General features: G+C 47.0%; 1 protein-coding gene across 1 annotated transcript in view; it reads right to left on the reverse strand.

Annotated features, from left to right (window-relative positions):
• Positions 1 to 18,162, reverse strand: part of LOC110490697 (plexin-B2) — a 171,824-nt gene extending 153,662 nt beyond the window's left edge. The window contains exon 1 of the mRNA XM_036956929.1: positions 17,607 to 18,162. The gene's annotated coding sequence lies outside the window, so the exon portion shown is untranslated. The remainder of the gene's footprint in view (positions 1 to 17,606) is intronic.
• Between the last annotated feature and the right edge of the window lie 5,345 nt (positions 18,163 to 23,507).

Below are 23,507 nucleotides of genomic sequence, written 5' to 3' on the forward strand. Positions count from 1 at the left end.
GCACCCTCACATTCCTTTCCTCCTCCACTCAGATAGGTCCACTCTCTCGTCTTTCCTCTCCTCCCTCCGATACAGGCCTGGGGCCCTCACTTACCACCCTATTCTTCCTCTTTCCCAGATAAATACAGAGGAACCTCCCACAGTCAGAACAACTTAACCACTCCATCCCTGGCTTGTATAATGAGCTATGTAGTAGGACACACGTTGTACAGCATTTCTATTCAGCCAGATGGAGTATAACTGGTAGACATAATGGGAGAGGTAGGAGGGGAAGCAGGAGCAAACCGTCCTCTGTGATTTACAGTGGGTTGGGTCTTGGACGAGATGAGACTGCCAGAGGAGATCTGTTAACAAACACATGACTGTTGAGATGAGACTGCCAGAGGAGATCTGTTAACAAACATAAGACTGTTGACATGAGACTGCCAGAGGAGATCTGTTAACAAACATATGACTGTTGAGATGTAAATGAGAATGGATAACTGTCGACAGAGAGATGAATCACAGCTGTAGTGGAGTGTGAGCCTGCTGCTGCTGTGTCCTTGGGAAGTGACAGTGAGCAGCGCTGTCTGTGTGTGTAGGTGTCTGTGTAGGTGTAGGTGTAGGTGTGTGTGTGTACTCCTTAGTATCGTGGCTAGGAAACAAAACACCAAGCATATTTAACTTCTTTAGGAAAACAGATCTAGTGATGGAAACAAAACATTGTGTTGTCATCCCGAACACACACACACACACACACACACACACAGCTGAAAGACAGTGGCAGGCAGCAGGTCCTTGTTAGAAGGGACAGACGGGAGGGACAGACAGACGGGAGGGACAGACAGACGGGAGGGACAGACAGACGGGAGGGACAGACAGACAGGAGGGACAGACAGGAGGGACAGACAGGAGGGACAGACAGGAGGGACAGACAGGAGGGACCGTTGAGATTGGCTCCAACCACCACTCATCATGACCAGTATTACTTTATTGATCACCTGACAAATAGGGTTGTTATGGATGGATGGCTGGCTGGCTGGCTGGCTGGCAGGCGCACGTGTGTGAGAGGGGAAGTGGATAGGCTATGTCAAAGTGAAATATTTCCCTAAAATAAGCAAGGCTTTCCAGAGACAGGGCAACAACCTTCATAAACTCATTTCCCTCCGGCCCTCACAACTCAGTCCACCTCATCTCAGTCCCCCATCAGTCCACCTCCGCCCCCCCCATCAGTCCACCTCCGCCCCCCCATCAGTCCACCTCCGCCCCCCCCATCAGTCCACCTCCGCCCCCCCATCAGTCCACCTCCGCCCCCCCATCAGTCCACCTCCGCCCCCCCATCAGTCCACCTCCGCCCCCCCATCAGTCCACCTCCGCCCCCCCATCAGTCCACCTCCGCCCCCCATCAGTCCACCTCCATCCCCCTCCCTCACCCCTCTGTGCTGAACACACCTCAGCCCCTATCTTCCCTCCTTCCCACCCTCTCATCCAGACAGAGACAGGGCAGTGGATGAGGAGTGACAGCTGCTGGTCTTATCACAGTGGAATGCTGCTGGTCGCTGTTCACAGTCTGATAAGACTAAATGAAACCGGGGTCATTTCAGCAGGCTGTGGTGAAATGACCAAACACTGACACAAGGCAGGGACGGAATGTACTGTAAGAGTGTGTGTGTTAGTGGTGGGGGAGGGGGGAGGGATTATTTGTTCCAGCCTAGTAATATCCTGCCTCTGTTTGTCCGAGGTACATACATCCCTAGGGCATCAGTGTTAGCCTAAACCACCTTCACCACAACCCACACACTGTCAGAGACCCAGAGGACGTGCTGAGCTTCTGGTCATTGAAAATCAGTTCACCAAGCGTTCAATCAGAGAGCTAAAACTATCCCTCTACCTGAATGACATACCACTTGTTTTATTCATTCATTTCTGGAGAGAGGCAGCATGTTTGTTGTCTTTAAGAACAGAGAGGTGTGTGAGAGAAAGAGAGAGGTGTGTGAGAGAAAGAGAGAGGTGTGTGAGAGAAAGAGAGAGGTGTGTGAGAGAAAGAGAGAGGTGTGTGAGAGAAAGAGGTGTGTGAGAGAAAGAGAGGTGTGTGAGAGAAAGAGAGGGTAGGGAGAGAAAGAGAGAGGGTAGGGAGAGAAAGAGAGAGGGTAGGGAGAGAAAGAGAGAGGGTAGGGAGAGAAAGAGAGAGGGTAGGGAGAGAAAGAGAGAGGGTAGGGAGAGAAAGAGAGAGGGTAGGGAGAGAAAGAGAGAGAGGGTAGGGAGAGAAAGAGAGAGAGGGTAGGGAGAGAAAGAGAGAGAGGGTAGGGAGAGAAAGAGAGAGAGGGTAGGGAGAGAAAGAGAGAGAGGGTAGGGAGAGAAAGAGAGAGGGGGTAGGGAGAGAAAGAGAGAGGGTAGGGAGAAAGAGAGAGGGTAGGGAGAAAGAGAGAGGGTAGGGAGAAAGAGAGAGGGTAGGGAGAAAGAGAGAGGGTAGGGAGAAAGAGAGAGGGTAGGGAGAAAGAGAGAGGGTAGGGAGAAAGAGAGAGGGTAGGGAGAAAGAGAGAGGGTAGGGAGAAAGAGAGAGGGTAGGGAGAAAGAGAGAGGGTAGGGAGAAAGAGAGAGGGTAGGGAGAAAGAGAGAGGGTAGGGAGAAAGAGAGAGGGTAGGGAGAAAGAGAGAGGGTAGGGAGAAAGAGAGAGGGTAGGGAGAAAGGGTAGAGAGCGAGAGATTTAATTGAATAGAGATTGAAGTGTGAGTTTGGCTGAAAGCACAGTTTCCATTACCGTGGAAATAAACCAATTCCATATGACTAACTGCCCTCATAATACATAATAGTGGCTGGAATTTACAATGAGGGTCCCGAGGCATCCACTACATCCATCCCCGACACACATCCATCCCCGACACACATCCATCCCCGACACACATCCATCCCCGACACACATCCATCCCCGACACACATCCATCCCCGACACACATCCATCCCCGACACACATCCATCCCCGACACACATCCATCCCCGACACACATCCATCCCCGACACACATCCATCCCCGACACACATCCATCCCCGACACACATCCATCCCCGACACACATCCATCCCCGACACACACACATTGCCATCGTCATGGAGAAAACAAATAGCTCCAATCATGGCAGGAAATAAAGGAGAAAAGAGGGGGAACAAAAAGAGAGAGCGAGATGTGAAGAAAAAGAGAGAAAGAGAGACAGGGATGGAGTAACATTCCAGACAACACACCTCCAGCTCCACTGATCTCAGTTCACTGTAATGAGAGGAGAAAGTCAGCAGGCTCTGGGAGCAGGAAATACCAATCTGATCACAGAACAGTGTTGAGAGGAGAGGAGACAGGCAGCAGGCACAGGGAGCAGGAAATACCAAACTGATTGCTGGAACAGTCTAGAAACAGACAGCAGAGCAGAGTGACTGTTCACACTACTCTGAGTAGGTACTGCTTTAGCTGTTGTTTATATAGCTCCCTCACTGGCATGTATAATGGAGGTTTTGTAGGAATAATGATTCATGACTAATGGGCAGATCGTTACTTCATCTTAAAGCTGCAATATGTACCTTTTTAGGAAGCACAACCAAAATCACATAGAAAAGTGTTTCATAGATCTGTCACTCTGTGAAAGCAAGTCTAAGAAGCTGTAGATTATTCTATGTGCGCTATTTCTATGCTAAGCATTCTTAAGTATAGTTTTTGTGTCTTTTACTTTCGGTTTTGTCCACCAGCTTCAAACTGCTGAAAATACAACATTTTTGGTTCTGGAAAATATATTTCACAGTGGTTTAGATACAATGTCTCGCTATACTTATACTTGCTTGTTTTCTCACAAACTGAAGTTAGGCAAATTGTATTATAATTTTAGCAACCAGGAAATGGTGGAGCGATTTTTACATAATAACTTTAATGCCTTATAATAAGCAGATGGAATAAGGATTACAAACCAAGTGTTTGTTATCAGCTTTAATACATAACTAATTAATAAAGCCCCATTTCCCAGCGTAGTGGACTAGCTAGAACCTCCTCCAGCACGTAGCTGGAAAGAGAACAGAGGGGAAGAACAGGAAGTTTGAGAGAGGGAAGGGGGAGGAGGGCTGTGATCCAGTTTGGCTGGGTGTTTGCTGTAAACATGATATCTGTGGTGTAGGGTGTGTCAAGTCCAAGAGGACGCAGAGAGAGACAGAAACACAGAGAATAGAAGGAGAGAAACGCAGACAGACAGACCAACCAAGAGAGTTTCTAGAACAAAGTTATTTAGTCTCTCCAGCTTCAACCACAGCCATTTTTCCTACCAGTCAGGCTCTGTAATTAAACTTCAGTAATGTTGTGATCATCTAATGCGTAAGCCAAGCCGGCATGTAAACAACCGTCCACCCATGCAAACGACACTGCCAATCCTGAAGCATACATTCATAGATTAAAACGTGTGTGTGGGGTGCGGCGCCATCTCCTTGTGATTAGATTTACATTAAGACACACCCACAGCAGTCTGTTAGGAGGAGTTTGAAGAGCGTGGTAAGAGGCAGTCTTGTTAGAAGGAGTTTGAAGAGCGTGGTAAGAGGCAGTGTGTTAGTAGAAGTTTGAAGAACGTGGTAAGAGGCAGTCTGTTAGGAGGAGTTTGAAGAGCGTGGTAAGAGGCAGTGTGTTAGTAGGAGTTTGAAGAGCGTGGTAAGAGGCAGTGTGTTAGTAGAAGTTTGAAGAACGTGGTAAGAGGCAGTCTGTTAGGAGGAGTTTGAAGAGCGTGGTAAGAGGCAGTGTGTTAGTAGGAGTTTGAAGAGCGTGGTAAGAGGCAGTCTGTTAGTAGGAGTTTGAAGAGCGTGGTAAGAGGCAGTCTGTTAGTAGGAGTTTGAAGAGCGTGGTAAGAGGCAGTCTGTTAGTAGGAGTATGAAGGGCATGGTAAGAGGCAGTGTGTTAGTAGGAGTTTGAAGAACGTGGTAAGAGGCAGTGTGTTAGTAGGAGTTTGAAGAGCGTGGTAAGAGGCAGTCTGTTAGTAGGAGTTTGAAGAGCGTGGTAAGAGGCAGTCTGTTAGTAGGAGTTTGAAGAGCGTGGTAAGAGGCAGTCTGTTAGTAGGAGTATGAAGGGCGTGGTAAGAGGCAGTGTGTTAGTAGGAGTTTGAAGAACGTGGTAAGAGGCAGTGTGTTAGTAGGAGTATGAAGAGGGTGGTAAGAGGCAGTCATACAGTTCCTTCAGAAAATATTCACACCCCTTGACTTTTTCCACATTTTGTTGTGTTACAAGGTGGGATTAAAATGTATTTAATTATAATTTATCTCTCAAAGATCTACACAAAATACTCTATTATATCAAAGTGTAAGAAAAATTTGAACATTGGTGGGGGGAAAAAAGATGGCAAAAAGATGGCAAATAAAAAGACTAATATATCTTGATTACATCAGTATTCAGCCCCGAGACAATACAAGTTATAATCCCCTTTGGCAGCAAATACAGATGTGAGTCTTTCTGGGTAAGTTTAGAAGAGCTTTGCTCACCTGGATTGTATAATATTTGCACATTATTATTTTTATAATGCTTCAAGCTCTATCAAGCTGGTTGTTGATCCTTGCTAGAGTCATTTTCAAGTCCTGCCATATATTCTCAAGACAATTTAAGTGAAAACTGTAACTAGGCCACTCACGAACATTCAATGTTGTTGTCTTGGTAAGCAACTTCTGTGCATATTTGGCTTTGGGTTTTAGGTTATTGTCCTGCTGAAAGGCACATTTGTATCCTAGTGTCTGATGGAAATCAAACAACCAGGTTTTCTAGGATGTTACCTTGTTTAGCTCTATTCCATTTATTTTCATCCTTTTTTTCATCCTTTTTTTTTAACCCATCTACCAATAGGTGCCCTTCTTTGGGAGGCATTGGTAAAACTCCCTGGTCTTTGTGGTTGAATCTGTGATTGAAATTCACTGTTCGACTGAGGCAGTCATTTAAAAATCATGTTAAACACTAGTTTTGCACACAGAGTGAGTCCATGCAACTTATGTGACCTGTTGAGCACATTTGTACTCCTGAACTTATTTAGGCTTTCCATGACAAGTGGTTGAATACTTATTGACTCAAGACATTTCAGATTTTCATTTGTAATTAATTTGTAAATATGTGTAAAAATATAATTCCACTTTGAAATGATGGGATATTGTGTGTGTAGGCCAGTGACAAAATGTCAATGTAATCCATTTTAAATTCAGGCTGTAACAACATATAGTCAAGGGGTGAGTTCTTTCTGAAGACTCTGCAGCGAGACAGACATAGTTAAGAGAAGTGGCATGACATGTGGTTTCGTTTAAACTCAGCCTTCTGCCCTCTGAACACTGGCTGGCTGGGCCGTTGTTAGGGAGTTCTGGGAAAGAGCTTTGAGGTTGGAGAGGAGAGGAGGCTGCCAATGTCATGCAGAGTGAAACCGGCACTAGGCCAAACACAGGAACAGGAAATTAAGCACATGGACTGAGACGAGATGGTCAGATATGCACACTGTGTGTAACCTACAAACATGCACAAAAGGTTCACACACACACAGGGAGGAATTGAATGCTGTGCCCTTCAATCAGGCCAGTGATTTCAGTAAACAGTAGTCCTGTAGGGTTTCTTTCCACGTGAGGTCTGGATACAGACATGACTAATTATTACGGAGAATGTATGAGGCCCTGATATAGAACACTCTGATATAGGTAGCATCCTAAATTGCAACCTATTCCCTATTTAATGCACTACTTTTGACAGGGACCCATAGGGCTCTGGTCAACATTAGTGCACCATGTAGGGAATAGGGTACCATTTAGGAAGCAGGCCATACCAGCGAGCGTGTCCTATATCAGGGCCTCACACAGCCTCCCACATGTTGGATGAGGTTTTAATGTAGACTGCTCTGAGAACAGCCAGTAACGTTTAGAAATACTACATTAGCACGGATAAGACCCTAATGTAGATAGATGTATAAGTACAAACACATTAGATTAGTCAATATATGGACTGAACTGAGTACAGTGTGCGTGCTAGGGGATGGGCAGAGGTGTGTGACTGTTAATGGTGGTGGCTGATATTCCCTGCTCCAGGAACACAAGCAGATGGAATGCTACCAACAGTGTATGCATCTCTCCCATACCCATAGACTACTCCATTATCTACACCCCCTGGAACCTACCCATAGACTACTCCATTATCTACACCCCCTGGAACCTACCCATAGACTACTCCAATATCTACACCCCCTGGAACCTACCCATAGACTACTCCATTATCTACACCCCCTGGAACCTACCCATAGACTACTCCATTATCTACACCACCTGGAACCTACCCATAGACTACTCCATTATCTACACCACCTGGAACCTACCCATAGACTAATCCATTATCTACACCCCCTGGAACCTACCCATAGACTACTCCATTATCTACACCCCCTGGAACCTACCCATAGACTACTCCAATATCTACACCCCCTGGAACCTACCCATAGACTAATCCATTATCTACACCCCCTGGTACCTACCCATAGACTAATCCATTATCTACACCACCTGGAACCTACCCATAGACTACTCCATTATCTACACCACCTGGAACCTACCCATAGACTAATCTATTATCTACACCCCCTGGAACCTACCCATAGACTACTCCATTATCTACACCACCTGGAACCTACCCATAGACTAATCCATTATCTACACCCCCTGGAACCTACCCATAGGCTACTCCATTATCTACACCCCCGTAACATACCCATAGACTACTCCATTATCTACATCCCCCTGGCACCTACCTATGGACTAGTCCATTATTTACACCCCCTCTGTTACCTACCCATGGACAAGTCCATTATTTACACCCCCTCTGTTACCTACCCATGGACTAGTCCATTATTTACACCCCCTCTGTTACCTACCCATGGACTAGTCCATTATTTACACCCCCTCTGTTACCTACCCATGGACTAGTCCATTATTTACACCCCCTCTGTTACCTACCCATGGACTAGTCCATTATTTACACCCCCTCTGTTACCTACCCATGGACAAGTCCATTATTTACACCCCCTCTGTTACCTACCCATGGACTAGTCCATTTGCTACATATCACTGTGTTACCTACCTATGGGCGGCTACAATCTCTACATTGTTCTTACCTAGCTATGACATGACCTTGTTATTTTTATCTAGTAGCGACATGACCTTTCACGCCTGCTGACCACTGACCCCAGCATCTGTCGTCCTGGGCAACGCAACACACACACACACGACTGTGTGAGAAAACACCGCTGATGTGTGAAATAGAAACACCTTCTGGGCTACAGCTAGCTCCTCACTACACTATGTTTGCATCCCAAATGGTACCCTATTCCCTGTATAGAGCACTACTACCCATGAGGCCCAGGTCAAAAGTAGTGTCCTAACAAGGGAATAGGGTGGCATTTGAGACACAGCCTATGCTGCTGTGCTGTTGTGTGACACAGTGATATACTGCCAGTTAAATACCAGAGGGGGAGACAGAGGGGGAGACAGAGGGGGAGACAGAGGGGGAGACAGAGGGGGAGACAGAGGGGGAGACAGAGGGGGAGACAGAGGGGGAGACAGAGGGGGAGACAGAGGGGGAGACAGAGGGGGAGACAGAGGGGGAGACAGAGGGGGAGACAGAGGGGGAGACAGGTCTCAGCCGGTAACAGCTTTAAACAGCAGTATTCAGCATCCACCACCCCTCTCAGTCCAGGATCACCACATCGTATCCAACTAATCATCAAGATGTTGATGATTCATCTAAATGAGTTGTTAGTGCTGGGCTGGAACAAAGCCTGCACCTCTTGCAGCTCTCCAGGATTGGCTGTGAGTCTCTTCTAGAGCCTCAAAGCCTTTAAGCAAGCAGCAAGAGACAGACAAGAGGTACTCCCACAGTTGAACAGATGATCACAGCAGGTGTACAGTCTGTTAGGGGATGTCACAGACAGAATAGATAATGGCAGAGACACAGACAGTGTGTAAAGAAGTCACTCAGTAAGTTAAGTTCACTTCATAAAAGCCAGCAACCACACCTACTGGCCTAGTCTACACTGTTAAAACAGGAGCTACGCTAGTCTACTGGTCTAGTCTACACTGTTAAAACAGGAGCTACGCTAGTCTACTGGTCTAGTCTACACTGTTAAAACAGGAGCTACGTTAGTCTACTGGTCTAGTCTACACTGTGTTAGAACAGGAGCTACGCTAGTCTACTGGTCTAGTCTACACTGTGTTAAAACAGGAGCTACGTTAGTCTACTGGTCTAGTCTACACTGTTAAAACAGGAGCTACGTTAGTCTACTGGTCTAGTCTACACTGTTAAAACAGGAGCTACGCTAGTCTACTGGTCTAGTCTACACTGTGTTAGAACAACAGGAGCTGCGCTAGTCTACTGGTCTAGTCTACACTGTGTTAGAACAACAGGAGCTACGCTAGTCTACTGGTCTAGTCTACACTGTGTTAAAACAGGAGCTGCGCTAGTCTACTGGTCTAGTCTACACTGTGTTGGAACAACAGGAGCTACACTAGTCTACTGGTCTAGTCTACACTGTGTTAGAACAACAGGAGCTACACTAGTCTACTGGCCTAGTCTACACTGTGTTAAAACAGGAGCTGGGCTAGTCTAACAGACTTTAGGCCATTAGGAACCCTGTTAAACAGGTTAGCATAGCTCCAGTTGTTCTAACTGTTAAACAGGGTTTCCTAATGGCCTAAAGTCTGTTATTACAACTGGAGCTACACTAGTGTCCTGTTAAGCAGGTTTTCCTGGAGCTTTCACACACACACAAACCTGCCTACTTTATAATGAATGTCCCCGCTTACACTGAAAACAGTATGGTGTTACCCTGTACCCTTTCTAACCGCGTGTTACCCTGTACCCTTTCTAACCGCGTGTTACCCTGTACCCTTTCTAAACGCGTGTTACCCTGTACCCTTTCTAACCGCGTGTTACCCTGTACCCTTTCTAACAGCGTGTTACCCTGTACCCTTTCTAACCGCGTGTTACCCTGTACCCTATCTAACCGCGTGTTACCCTGTACCCTTTCTAACCGCGTGTTACCCTGTACCCTTTCTAACCGCGTGTTACCCTGTACCCTTTCTAACCACGTGTTACCCTGTACCCTTTCTAACCGCGTGTTACCCTGTACCCTTTCTAACCGCGTGTTACCCTGTACCCTTTCTAACCGCGTGTTACCCTGTACCCTTTCTAAACGCGTGTTACCCTGTACCCTTTCTAACCGCGTGTTACCCTGTACCCTTTCTAACCGCGTGTTACCCTGTACCCTTTCTAACCGCGTGTTACCCTGTACCCTTTCTAACCGTGTTACCCTGTACTCTAACAGCTAAAGGCTATTGGCACGCAGCAGCAGGGACCTCAGCGTTACCACTACTTTAGTGCTCATAATTAAAACTAAAGCCCCGCGTGAGGAATGTTTGAGGATTAACGAGCGCATTACGTGGTGTTCAGGGGGAGAGAGAAAGATGAAATTCCAGCACCAACAGAATGCAGGAGGATTAAAACAGTGGTGAGCTCTTGGTCAATATCACCAACATAGACAACACACAAAAGGTCCCCAGCAGGTAGGCTAAGCTGCTTTTGACAGTCACTCCCTCTAAAACCTGGACACTGTGGTGAGCGGCTGACAAAGTAATAAACACACACACACACACACACTTGGCGGCTCTCATATATCAGCCATCTGTCAGTGTGTGTGTACCTGTATTTCTCCACTGCCTATTTAAACACAAAGCAAAGCTTTGATTTTGTCTTTTGATTTCTCCCCTCCCGGAGACTTGATCTAGCTCAGAGTATAAACAAACTATTCCGCTCTTCCTTCACTCTGAGGGATGAAAGACAGTGTTGTTCCACCCTGCTCGTATCTTCCTGTTCATCCCCAGCACCACCAAGCAGTCTCTCTGCTGCTCCCTTCAACCAGGGCCAACCAGCCAGTCTCTCTGCTGCTCCCTTCAACCAGGGCCAACCAGCCAGTCTCTCTGCTGCTCCCTTCAACCAGGGCCAACCAGCCAGTCTCTCTGCTGCTCCCTTCAACCAGGGCCAACCAGCCAGTCTCTCTGCTGCTCCCTTCAACCAGGGCCAACCAGCCAGTCTCTCTGCTGCTCCCTTCTACCAGGGCCAACCAGCCAGTCTCTCTGCTGCTCCCTTCTACCAGGGCCAACCAGCCAGTCTCTCTGCTGCTCCCTTCTACCAGGGCCAACCAGCCAGTCTCTCTGCTGCTCCCTTCTACCAGGGCCAACCAGCCAGTCTCTCTGCTGCTCCCTTCTACCAGGGCCAACCAGCCAGTCTCTCTGCTGCTCCCTTCTACCAGGGCCAACCAGCCAGTCTCTCTGCTGCTCCCTTCTACCAGGGCCAACCAGCCAGTCTCTCTGCTGCTCCCTTCTACCAGGGCCAACCAGCCAGTCTCTCTGCTGCTCCCTGGATACAGAAGACAGAACAGACAGGGACCAGAGAACTGTACTCTCCATATGGATATAGAAGACAGAACAGACAGGGACCAGAGAACTCTACTCTCCATATGGATATAGAAGTCAGAACAGACAGGGACCAGAGAACTCTACTCTCCATATGGATATAGAAGACAGAGCAGACAGGGACCAGAGAACACCCGTCTCTAAGAAGTCTGGAGAGGCCTGCGACATCCCGTCTCTAAAAAGGTGTCTGCATACTAGGTTCAGTTTGCTCCTAGTAGAACTCGGCGTAGTGAACGTCTCCCTTAAAAATACCTTTGCTTGAAAAACACCTTAGCAAGTACGCACTTCCTCTAAAATAGTCCGAATGAATCGAAGACAAGAAATCTGTCATTAATTTTGATGTTTTTGCCAAGTAGATCTTAGTCACTCAATTGTACATCTAACAGATGTTTGGTGAAGTATTTCTCAAGTGAAAAAAATGTTATTCAATGATAGATGGCTCGTTTTTATGCACAACACTTCATTGAAGAATCCCCACTATTGACCAATCACAGACGATGGGCATAGACTTCGGCTACCCAACTTCAGCTTGCTTCAAGAAAAAACTGTGTGCAGGAACAGCCGAAAAACCTTGTTGACCACCAACAATGGCACAGAATGTTGAGACACGTGGACCCCTTAAGTCCTCTGTCTGGAGAGGCCTACAACACACTATGTATGCGTGTGGGTGAGTTGGGGGGGGGGGGGGGGGGGGGGGGGGGGGTTGACACCAGCAGGAGAGAGAACCCCCAGTGTGCTGCAGCAGTTGTCCCCCTACAGGTGTGAGAGGGGGTGTGATCTCACCTCAGACACAATGTTGACACACACACCTAAACAAACCCCAGGCCAGTGAGGTCACACCACCACCCCTCTGCATGATGCCACCACCTCAGGGGAGGTCCCAGCGCACGTGTGTCCAGTAACATCATTTATGTGAGGTTACTACACAGACAGACAGGGCACCAATATACTGAGTCACTTCTCAAATCTGCCACCAAGCCATAGCGTGACATTAAGACCGTCACAACATACCACAGCTTGGTCACCAAGGGAAAGAATACATACAGGCACACCAAACACGACAGTAGTGACCATGGGCCAAGTCCACCAATATCTAACAGCAAACAGTGAGTAGCAGTGCAGTGACAGTAGCATGGCAACATAACTAACTGCCCCATATAAAAAAGTGAAACAAGAGAAAAACAAATAAGACCAAGTAACCTAGTTCATGAATGTTATTTATTTAACCTTTATTTAACTAGGCAAGTCAGTTAAGAACCAATTCTTATTTACAATGACAGCCTAACTAACCCGGACGACATTGGGCCAATTGTGCACCACCCTACGGGACTCTCAATCACGGCAGGTTGTGATACAGCCTGGAATCAAACCAGGGTCTGTAGGGATGCCTCTAGCACTGAGGTGCAGTGCCCTAGACCGCTGCGCCGCTCAGGAGCCCAAACATATGAACATGTAAGGACAAGGGTAACATTTACAGTAACCCTCCACACACTGAAACAAGTCAATGAGTCACCATCAATTAACCGTCATCCATGGCAGAGCTCAGACTGTGTGCTGGAATTTAGGAATGTCCAGGACTGACAGTAAATGTAGGACAGACAATGGAAACTGAAATGTCCAGGACTGACAGTAAATGTAGGACAGACAATGGAAACTGAAATGTTCAGGTGGGGATATTCCAAAGCCTACGGGTGGAGAACTGAAGAACTAAATGATTCACCATACTGTAAATCCAATCGTATTCAGCACCTGTGCCGTATACAACTGGTGTAGACTTTACTGTGAAATGACTGCTGATGAGCCCTTCCCAACAATGCAGAGTTTAAAATAAGAAGAATGAAAAATTAGTAACAATAAACTCTACTTAGCAACAGCAGAACATGATGCATCTGGAGGACATCTGGAAGACTGACAGTAATGAACCATGATGCATCTGGTGTCACTCAGGACTGACAGTAATAAAGAATCTGCTGTCACCCAGGAGGACTGACAGTAATAAAGAATCTGCTGTCACCCAGGAGGACTGACAGTAATAAAGAATCTGCTGTCACCCAAGAGGACTGACAGTATTAAAGAATCTGCTGTCACCCAGGAGGACTGACAGTAATAAAGAATCTGCTGTCACCCAGGAGGACTGACAGTAATAAAGAATCTGCTGTCACCCAGGAGGACTGACAGTAATAAAGAATCTGCTGTCACCCAGGAGGACTGACAGTAATAAAGAATCTGCTGTCACCCAGGAGGACTGACAGTAATAAAGAATCTGCTGTCACCCAGGAGGACTGACAGTAATAAACCATGATGCATCTGGTGTCACCCAGGAGGACTGACAGTAATAAACCATGATGCATCTGGTGTCACCCAGGAGGACTAACAGTAATAAACCATGATGCATCTGGTGTCACCCAGGAGGACTGACGGTAATAAACCATGATGCATCTGGTGTCACCCAGGAGGACTGACAGTAATAAACCATGATGCATCTGGTGTCACCCAGGAGGACTGACAGTAATAAACCATGATGCATCTGGTGTCACCCAGGAGGACTGACAGTAAGTACAGGACTTTATAGGAAATGGAAAGTGAAACCGTCAGGTGTGGAGACTACGGACCTTCCCAGGTTGACTTGGTGAGCAAACAGACTGGAATGAACATGTTCAGTGGTCTGATGAGTCAAGTACAAACACATGCATGCAGACACAGCCCCGTGCTTCCACAGTAAACAACCTTTGGACTCTAGCTTCTGAAGCCCAAGTACAGGTGACACACACTGCCGGTCACTAATGGACTAAAAGCTAATGCTTCAGTACACACACAGGACGTACAAGCGGCACTAAACAATCCCTCTGTAAACCTTTACCTTTCAGACCACTACTGTTCACCTGAACCTCCCTGTAAGAACTACCAGTCCTTAACTGTCCCACTTCACCAGGTGTCCCACTTAAGATTTGAGTCATTTAGCAGTTGCCATTATCCAGAGCGACTTAGTTAGTTCATTCATCTTAAAATAGCGAGGTGAGACAACCACATATCACAGGTAGAGAAAGTACATTTTCCCTCAATAATGTAGCTCAGTAGAGTCAGAGTTACAAAGCAGGGAAAAAGTCAAGTGCAAATTCACGAAAGTGGTGGTGGGATTTCTTAAAATACTATTTGAAGCGGTAGGGTTTCAGATGTTTTCAGAAGACGGGCAGGGACTCTGCTGTCTTAGCTTCAGGGGGAAGCTGGTTCCACCATTGGGGAGCCAGGACAGAGAAGAGGTTGGACTGAGCTGAGCTGGAGCTGCCCTCCCGTAGGGGTAGGAGAGCCAAGAGACCAGAGGTGGCAGAACAGAGTACTCTGGTTGGGATGTAGGGTTTGAACATAGCCTGAAGGTAGGGAGGGTCAGGTCCTCTTGCTGCTCCGTAGGTAAGTACCAGGGTCTTGTATGTGAATCTACTATGGATAGAAAGTCAATGTCTTGTAATATGATGAATATATTATTCAATTGTGGCAAGTGACTATAATGAAACGTGAACAGTGGGAGAGAAAAACAATAAATGAAATACAAAACGATCAATAGACGGGTCATCTGACAACGTCAGGAAAACCATGTGCCCAGGCTTCCATGGGGCAGAGGTCACGCTTCCATGGGGCAGAGGTCACGCTTCCATGGGGCAGAGGTCACGCTTCCATGGGGCAGAGGTCACGCTTCCATGGGGCAGAGGTCACGCTTCCATGGGGCAGAGGTCAGCGTGTCATTGGGATTCTGGATGACCAGATAGCCAGAATGACTAGAAGCTGCCATGTGGGGAATCCTAAGTGACTTATTTCATCTTGTTCTTGATACCATGTATTGTTGTGACTGATTTCATGTCAATCCAGCTAACCAACAACTTTAACAATGTATATGAGTGTTCATTCACCAAATGTATTTGTTCTCAATAAACACTGGAGCTGAAACATAGTTAACATGTGGTCAACAATCTAATCCAACCCGTCTGTTTGCCCCATAGTTGTGCCCTCGTCGGTTCTGTTGTCCTCGTCGGTTCTGTTGCCCTCGTCGGTTCTGTTGCCCTCGTCGGTTCTGTTGCCCTCGTCGGTTCTGTTGCCCTCGTCGGTTCTGTTGCCCTCGTCGGTTCTCTATAGAAATCAAAAGCTGGGTTGTTTTCATTAATTGTGTTCTCTTCTCCCCTACACGTTCTTAAGCAGACAGACACAGGTCTTTGTTCCACAAATCATTATTCTGAATTGTCTACCAAGCGGTCCTCTTCAGATGAGAGACATGACCCCAAATTAACCCTTGTGGAGAGCTATTAGTCTGCCTGAACATTAGGAGCGACGGCCATGTTCACAATTGACAGGGACTTTTTGAATAGGGAACGGTGTTGCAGTGATTTGAGCCCACAGAAAATCAACACACGACACGTTGTCCACTTTCAGTATGTGTGAGACTCAGACAATGATGCATGGACGTGGTGGAAGGAAACAGCACCTGGCTCTGTGTGGGTGTCCAGTAAGCAGATGGTTGTGTTGGGGAGACCATCCAAGATTTTCCACACACACACACCAAAATCTAGCTCTTCAATAATGGACATGTTCATTTAACGTTAATCCCTATGAAGGGTTGTGAAACAAACTTATACAGTCTTATGACAGAGATGACTATTTATGGGGGATGGAGGGGATGGAGGAGAGAGGAGAGGGGATGGAGGAGAGGGGATGGAGGAGAGAGGAGAGGGGATGGAGGAGAGAGGAGAGGGGATGGAGGAGAGAGGAGAAGGGATGGAGGAGAGAGGAGAAGGGATGGAGGAGAGAGGAGAAGGGATGGAGGAGAGGGAGAGAAAGAAGACATACAATGTTGACTCTAAACAAGGCAGGTCCAGTGACTACAGAAGGGGGGGGGGGACTGTTCCGTTCTAGGGACAGAGGGGTACGGACAACGTGACAGCGCACACACACACTTGGGTTTGAGCAGGAAACATGAATCAATAGCGTCAGTGTATACTGTGTCCATGTTCTGCATGAAAGACAAACAAACAGGCCCATTACTCATGGTCAGTCTCAGACACAAACAGAGAGAGAGAGAAAGAGTCCCAGAGAGAGGAGGGGAAAATGCTCCCTCTGTTTTTGTCCCTCTACTTTTGACCTTGAGGGGGCAGGGGCTCTTCCTGTTCTGGGTCTAAACCACTACAGCATGTGGTGACTGACTCTGCTTTCTCTACATGGGGTTCAAAGCCCAAAGCTGAACTGCATTCAGCATTAGATGGGATATGGGAATGAGACGGAACAGTGCTCTTACAAGTCACCTACTTGTTGGAATGGCTATACAAGCAGCCAATGTATGTCCATTGACAATGGCATGCAGGCTTCCATTGCAGCCTTTATTATACCTAAATGCATGTGTTCAGTTGACAGACGCAATGGTGGGAGTGATGCCTAGAACATTGGGAAATCCAGATCAGTCCAAACCAGGCACAGAGACCAGGTAACACATTAGCCTACAGCCAACATGGCTGAATACATACATGTTGCCTGGAGAATAGTTTCTCCTGAAGTCTGCTTGTCGGATGAGATGCTGTAGGTCGGTATTTTATTAGGATCCCCATTAGGTAGGCTACGGAGTAAAAGCCTTGTCGATTCACAAATCTGTTGAGCACAACTCCCAACGAGTGAAATGTAAATTGTTGGCCTGTTTTGAAGAGCTCCCAACACCGAGGTCAATGTTTGAAAATCATGCAGTCGTTTTCATGATAACATCCCACTGCAATACACATAGCAAACGCATCTAACGTTACTAAGCTACTTTCACCTACAAACCATGCAACAGTAGCCCACTCACTGTATCATTGCCACGCAACATTGTAGCCGCGTGACTGGTTAATGAGGAACTGAGATTGGTTCCATTGATTAGGACCGGAACTCACACGCTAGATTTATTACAAAATTAACACTACACTATAGCCTTCTATGCCCTTTTCTCAACTCGCTCCCCAGTTGTAAGGGCACAAGACATTTCTACCAAGCATTAGGATCCCGTTGTTATCCCTCTGTCATAGAGCCAGACCAACAATCTGTCGATTCCTTCACATCATTCTTAACCAAACTCAGCCGCAGAGAAGTTAAAATACACGGCCATGACCGGTCGCTTACCTCAGGAATTTGTAGTTGAACACGAACTCGCTGTCCTAATCGGTTCGTCTCCTCTCTTTTTGCAACCCAAACGAAGTCCTATTGTCTACGTTGTCACCGTCCGTAAAAAGTTCAGATCTTCCCCGGGAGAGAAAACATTGTGAGATGCCGAAGGGAGCGAGCGAGCGAGCAACGACGCTCTAAATCCCGGGAAATATGACACGGTATGGAAGTTTGACACTTTCCCCACGACAATATATTTTTTTCTTCACGCCCAAAAAAACGTAAATACAGAATGAATTCAAATGTGTTTCATATTCAAAGACGAACACACTGTTGGATTAAGTCCGCCCTGATGAATTGGCAAGAAACTGCACGTTGAACTGTAACGCCCGCGGTAAAGCGGCCAAGAAAAAGAGCGATGGAGTATCTTCTCCCACTCCTCCCCCTCTCTCTCTCCCTCTCTCTCTCTCTCTCGCTCTCTCAAGAAAATACACCGAGCCTGTACGGATCAGTTTACACACAAAACGGGGAGAGACTGCAAACTGTCGTTGAAGCCAGAGAAAAACAACTGAGCACTCCACCCTCTTCTTTTCAGTGGCAGCTCCCAATAAAAAGAGGGATGGAGTATTTTCTCTCTCTCCTCCCCCACAATGCATTAGACCGAGCCTGTACGGATCAGTTTACTCACACGACCGGGAGAGACTGCAAACTGCCGTGAAAGTCTGAGAAAACCAATTTGACCCTCTTCTTTTCACCGGAGACGAGAAGTAACCTCTGGAAGCCCCGCGAGCAGCTTTGTTCAAAGTTCGGAATGAAGTCTGAACAATGCTGAACAATTCCAGAATAAACTGGAACGTTGTAGTCCAACGCTAGGCTACATTGTAATCTGTTCTAGTTTTATATCGATGAGATTATTATGCTATATGAACATCCAACCTGGTTGTATAGGACCGACTGTCCCCCTTTCTGAAAATGGTTTTCAGACGCCACGGTGGGGTCAAATCCTACTTGACCTTGCAGTCGCCTATAATGCACGGCTCGTGGAGACAATAGTTCCATTGTTTCCTATGTTTGGTTAGGGGGCAGTGTGGAGGTATTAGGTAAATAACATACCTCGAAGGAATGTTACAGCAGGCCTAATGTCATTATTGCTTTATCAATTATAACTGAAGCAGGCTAATACACGATGCTTCAACACACCCGTAACATCTGTCAAGATGTAATATATTGTTGTTTGTGTGTTTTTCTATTCATTCATTCATTTGTACTCAGTTCTCAACTGGGTCACACAGTTGCTGTGAAAATGTGAAAGAAGTAATTGAAGTCAGCCAGTGTTTGGAGAGGAACAGATTAAGCCTGGCCATGCTAGACTGGGTCCAGTAAAAACCACCAGGCTGGACCAGGGCTGCTGGACACACTTAGGACAACATTAGGCCTGGTCCCAAATGGCACCCATTTGCTTTTCTCCAGGGCTCATAGGGCCTGGTCAAAAGTAGTGCACTATAAAGGGAATAGGGTTCGATTTAGGATGCACAGAGGGTCTGAAAGGTCAACAATAAAGCCACCTGCTCCTTTTCAAAGCCTGATGTCGGCCATTGGCTTTTGACCCCACTGTGACCTTTCTACATGCCAGGCTTTGATATGACTTGTGCATGTGTAGTCCTCCATGTTGTTGTTTCTAGTCTATTGAGGTGTGTGTCAGCTCCTATTCATGTTCAGTGAGCTTACTACACACAACTAAACCTAGCCCGTTCTCTCATTCCACTCAAGTGCCTCTTAGAGCCACCATAAGCCTGGCCAGCGACAGCAATGCTTTTTACTGCCAGTTATTATGGTGGTGACTGACTGAATGGGGACTGGGGACTGACTGAATGGGGACTGGGGACTGACTGAATGGGGACAGACTGAATGGGGACTGGGGACTGACTGAATGGGGACTGGGGACTGACTGACTGGGGACTGACTGAATGGGGACTGGGGACTGACTGAATGGGGACTGACTGAATGGGGACTGGTGACTGACTGAATGGGGACTGGGGACTGACTGAATGGGGACTGGGGACTGACTGAATGGGGACTGACTGAATGGGGACTGGGGACTGACTGAATGGGGACTGACTGAATGGGGACTGGTGACTGACTGAATGGGGACTGACTGAATGGGGACTGGTGACTGACTGAATGGGGACTGGTGACTGACTGAATGGGGACTGGTGATTGACTGAATGGGGACTGGTGACTGACTGAATGGGGACTGACTGAATGGGGACTGGTGACTGACTGAATGGGGACTGGTGACTGACTAAATGGGGACTGACTGAATGGGGACTGGGGACTGACTGAATGAGGACTGGTGACTGACTGAATGGGGACTGGTGACTGACTGAATGGGGACTGACTGAATGGGGACTGGTGACTGACTGAATGGGGACTGGTGACTGACTGAATGGGGACTGACTGAATGGGGACTGGTGACTGACTGAATGGGGACTGACTGAATGGGGACTGGTGACTGACTGAATGGGGACTGACTGAATGGGGACTGGTGACTGACTGAATGGGGACTGACTGAATGGGGACTGGTGACTGACTGAATGGGGACTGACTGAATGGGGACTGGTGACTGACTGAATGGGGACTGACTGAATGGGGACTGGTGACTGACTGAATGGGGACTGGTGACTGACTGAATGGGGACTGGTGACTGACTGAATGGGGACTGGTGACTGACTGAATGGTGACTGACTGAATGGGGACTGGGGACTGACTGAATGGGGACTGACTGAATGGGGACTGGTGACTGACTGAATGGGGACTGGTGACTGACTGAATGGGGACTGACTGAATGGGGACTGGGGACTGACTGAATGGGGACTGGGGACTGACTGAATGGGGACTGGGGACTGACTGAATGGGGACTGACTGACTGGTGACTGACTGACTGGTGACTGACTGAATGGGGACTGGTGACTGACTGAATGGGTGTGTGTGTGTGTGTGTGTGTGTGTGTGTATGTGTGTGTGTGTGTGCGTGCGTGCGTGCGTGTGTGTGTGTGTGTACTGGGTGTCAGCGGTGAATGATTTATGAGTATGCAAATGAGGCTGTCAGAGGACAGTGTGGAGTCTGCCCTGAAGGCCTGTAAGGGACAGAAAAACACACACATATTCACACACACACATATTCACACACACACACACATACTGACATATCAAAGCAGAGACTGACAGACAGAGGGAAAGAATGACTGAATGAAAAAAAACGGGAGAGAGAGAGAGACAGAATGAGACACAGGCAGAGGGAGAGAGAGAGTGACAGAATGAGACACAGGCAGAGGGAGAGAGAGAGAGACAGAATGAGGCAGAGAGAGAGTGACAGAATGAGGCAGAGGGAGAGAGAGAGTAACAGAATGAGACACAGGCAGAGGGAGAGAGAGAGTGACAGAATGAGGCAGAGAGAGAGAGAGCGACAGAATGAGGCAGAAGGAGAGAGAGAGTGACAGAATGAGACACAGGCAGAGGGAGAGAGAGAGTGACAGAATGAGACACATGCAGAGAGAGAGAGAGTGACAGAATGAGACACAGGCAGAGGGAGAGAGAGAGTGACAGAATGAGACACAGGCAGAGGGAGAGAGAGAGTGACAGAATGAGACACAGGCAGAGGGAGAGAGAGAGACAGAATGAGACACAGGCAGAGGGAGAGAGTGACAGAATGAGACACAGGCAGAGGGAGAGAGAGAGTGACAGGATGAGACATACAGAGGGAGGGAGAGAGTGACAGAATGAGACACAGGCAGAGGGAGAGAGAGAGTGACAGAATGAGACACAGGCAGAGGGAGAGAGAGAGACAGAATGAGACACAGGCAGAGGGAGAGAGTGACAGAATGAGACACAGGCAGAGGGAGAGAGAGAGAGTGACAGGATGAGACATACAGAGGGAGGGAGAGAGTGACAGAATGAGACACAGGCAGAGGGAGAGAGAGACAGAATGAGACACAGGCAGAGGGAGAGAGAGACAGAATGAGACACAGGCAGAGGGAGAAAGAGAGAGACAGAATGAGACACAGGCATAGGGAGAGAGAGAGACAGAATGAGACACAGGCAGAGGGAGAGAGAGACAGAATGAGACACATGCAGAGGGAGAGAGAGACAGAATGAGACACAGGCAGAGGGAGAAAGAGTAATGGCAGCCCGACTCAGAAAATTAAATTAAATTGTGACTGACCATGGAACACTCCACTCCGCTATTTACAGTTATCTGTTGTGGTTCTCAGTAATGAACCAATTGTCTGCTCTCAATGGAACTGTCACAGAGTTGTTTACCAGAGCCATGACAAAGAACCGAGGGTGGCGCAGCAAAAACCATTAAGACAAAGAGGAATTGATGAGGGGAAGGAGGGAGGATGCTGAGGCTCGCACTGTCACGAATCTCAACATTTGTTTTTACTTGTTTTTCTGCAGTTTAACAAATAATGAATATTGATCATGTAATCATGGTGAATGGGCTATTTTCTTTGCAATCATGTGGAACTGCAAATTAAGTGATTATTCATAGAAAACTACTGTGACAATGACTTCTTCTCATCACAATAGAGGTGTACTAGACAGGTAGGAAAGGTGAACAGACCTCCATTCACCGACCTTGAATATGTGGACATCTATAAGTACCTAGGTGTCTGGCTAGACTCTAAACTCTCCTTCCAGACCCATATCAAACATCTCCAATCGAAAATCAAATCAAGAGTCGGCTTTCTATTCCGCAACAAAGCCTCCTTCACTCACGCCGCCAAACTTACCCTAGTAAAACTGACTATCCTACCGATCCTCGACTTCGGCGATGTCATCTACAAAATTGCTTCCAACACTCTACTCAGCAAACTGGATGCAGTTTATCACAGTGCCATCCGTTTTGTCACTAAAGCACCTTATACCACCCACCACTGCGACTTGTATGCTCTAGTCGGCTGGCCCTCGCTACATATTCGTCGCCAGACCCACTGGCTCCAGGTCATCTACAAGTCCATGCTAGGTAAAGCTCCGCCTTATCTCAGTTCACTGGTTACGATGGCAACACCCATCCGTAGCACGCGCTCCAGCAGGTGTATCTCACTGATCATCCCTAAAGCCAACACCTCATTTGGCCGCCTTTCGTTCCAGTTCTCTGCTGCCTGTGATTGGAACGAATTGCAAAAATCGCTGAAGTTGGAGACTTTTATCTCCCTCACCAACTTCAAACATCTGCTATCTGAGCAGCTAACCGATCGCTGCAGCTGTACATAGTCTATTGGTAAATAGTCCACCCATTTTCACCTACCTCATCCCCATACTGTTTTTATTTATTTATTTTTCTGCTCTTTTGCACACCAATATCTCTACCTGTACATGACCATCTGATCATTTATCACTCCAGTGTTAATCTGCATAATTGTAATTATTTGCCTACCTTCTCATGCCTTTTGCACACAATGTATATATAGACTCCCCTTTTTTCTACTGTGTTATTGACTTGTTAATTGTTTACTCCATGTGTAACTTTGTGTTGTCTGTTCACACTGCTATGCCTTATATTGGCCAGGTCGCAGTTGCAAATGAGAACTTGTTCTCAACTAGCCTACCTGGTTAAATAAAGGTGAAATAAAAAAAATAAAAAAATAAAAAAAAAAATAAAAAATAAAAAATGTTACAGTGACAGTGCCCTCTATTGGTTGAAAATGGTGGTGCATCAAAACAACAGTCAAACGCTTGCTGAACAGTCGGAAAGACAAGCAAAATATTGTAGTTTTTTGCTAATCTAGACGCTTATTCTCAAAATTGTGTTTACAGTAATCTGTCTTCCAACCACTTTGTCTTCTTCATCCTCATAGATCTTGGAATGTGGAGCCCAGGCATGTTCATGAGAGACTGCTGGTGGAATAGGGAGAGG

Source organism: Oncorhynchus mykiss, chromosome 21 (genome assembly GCF_013265735.2).
Source record: "Oncorhynchus mykiss isolate Arlee chromosome 21, USDA_OmykA_1.1, whole genome shotgun sequence".
NCBI lineage: Eukaryota > Metazoa > Chordata > Actinopteri > Salmoniformes > Salmonidae > Oncorhynchus > Oncorhynchus mykiss.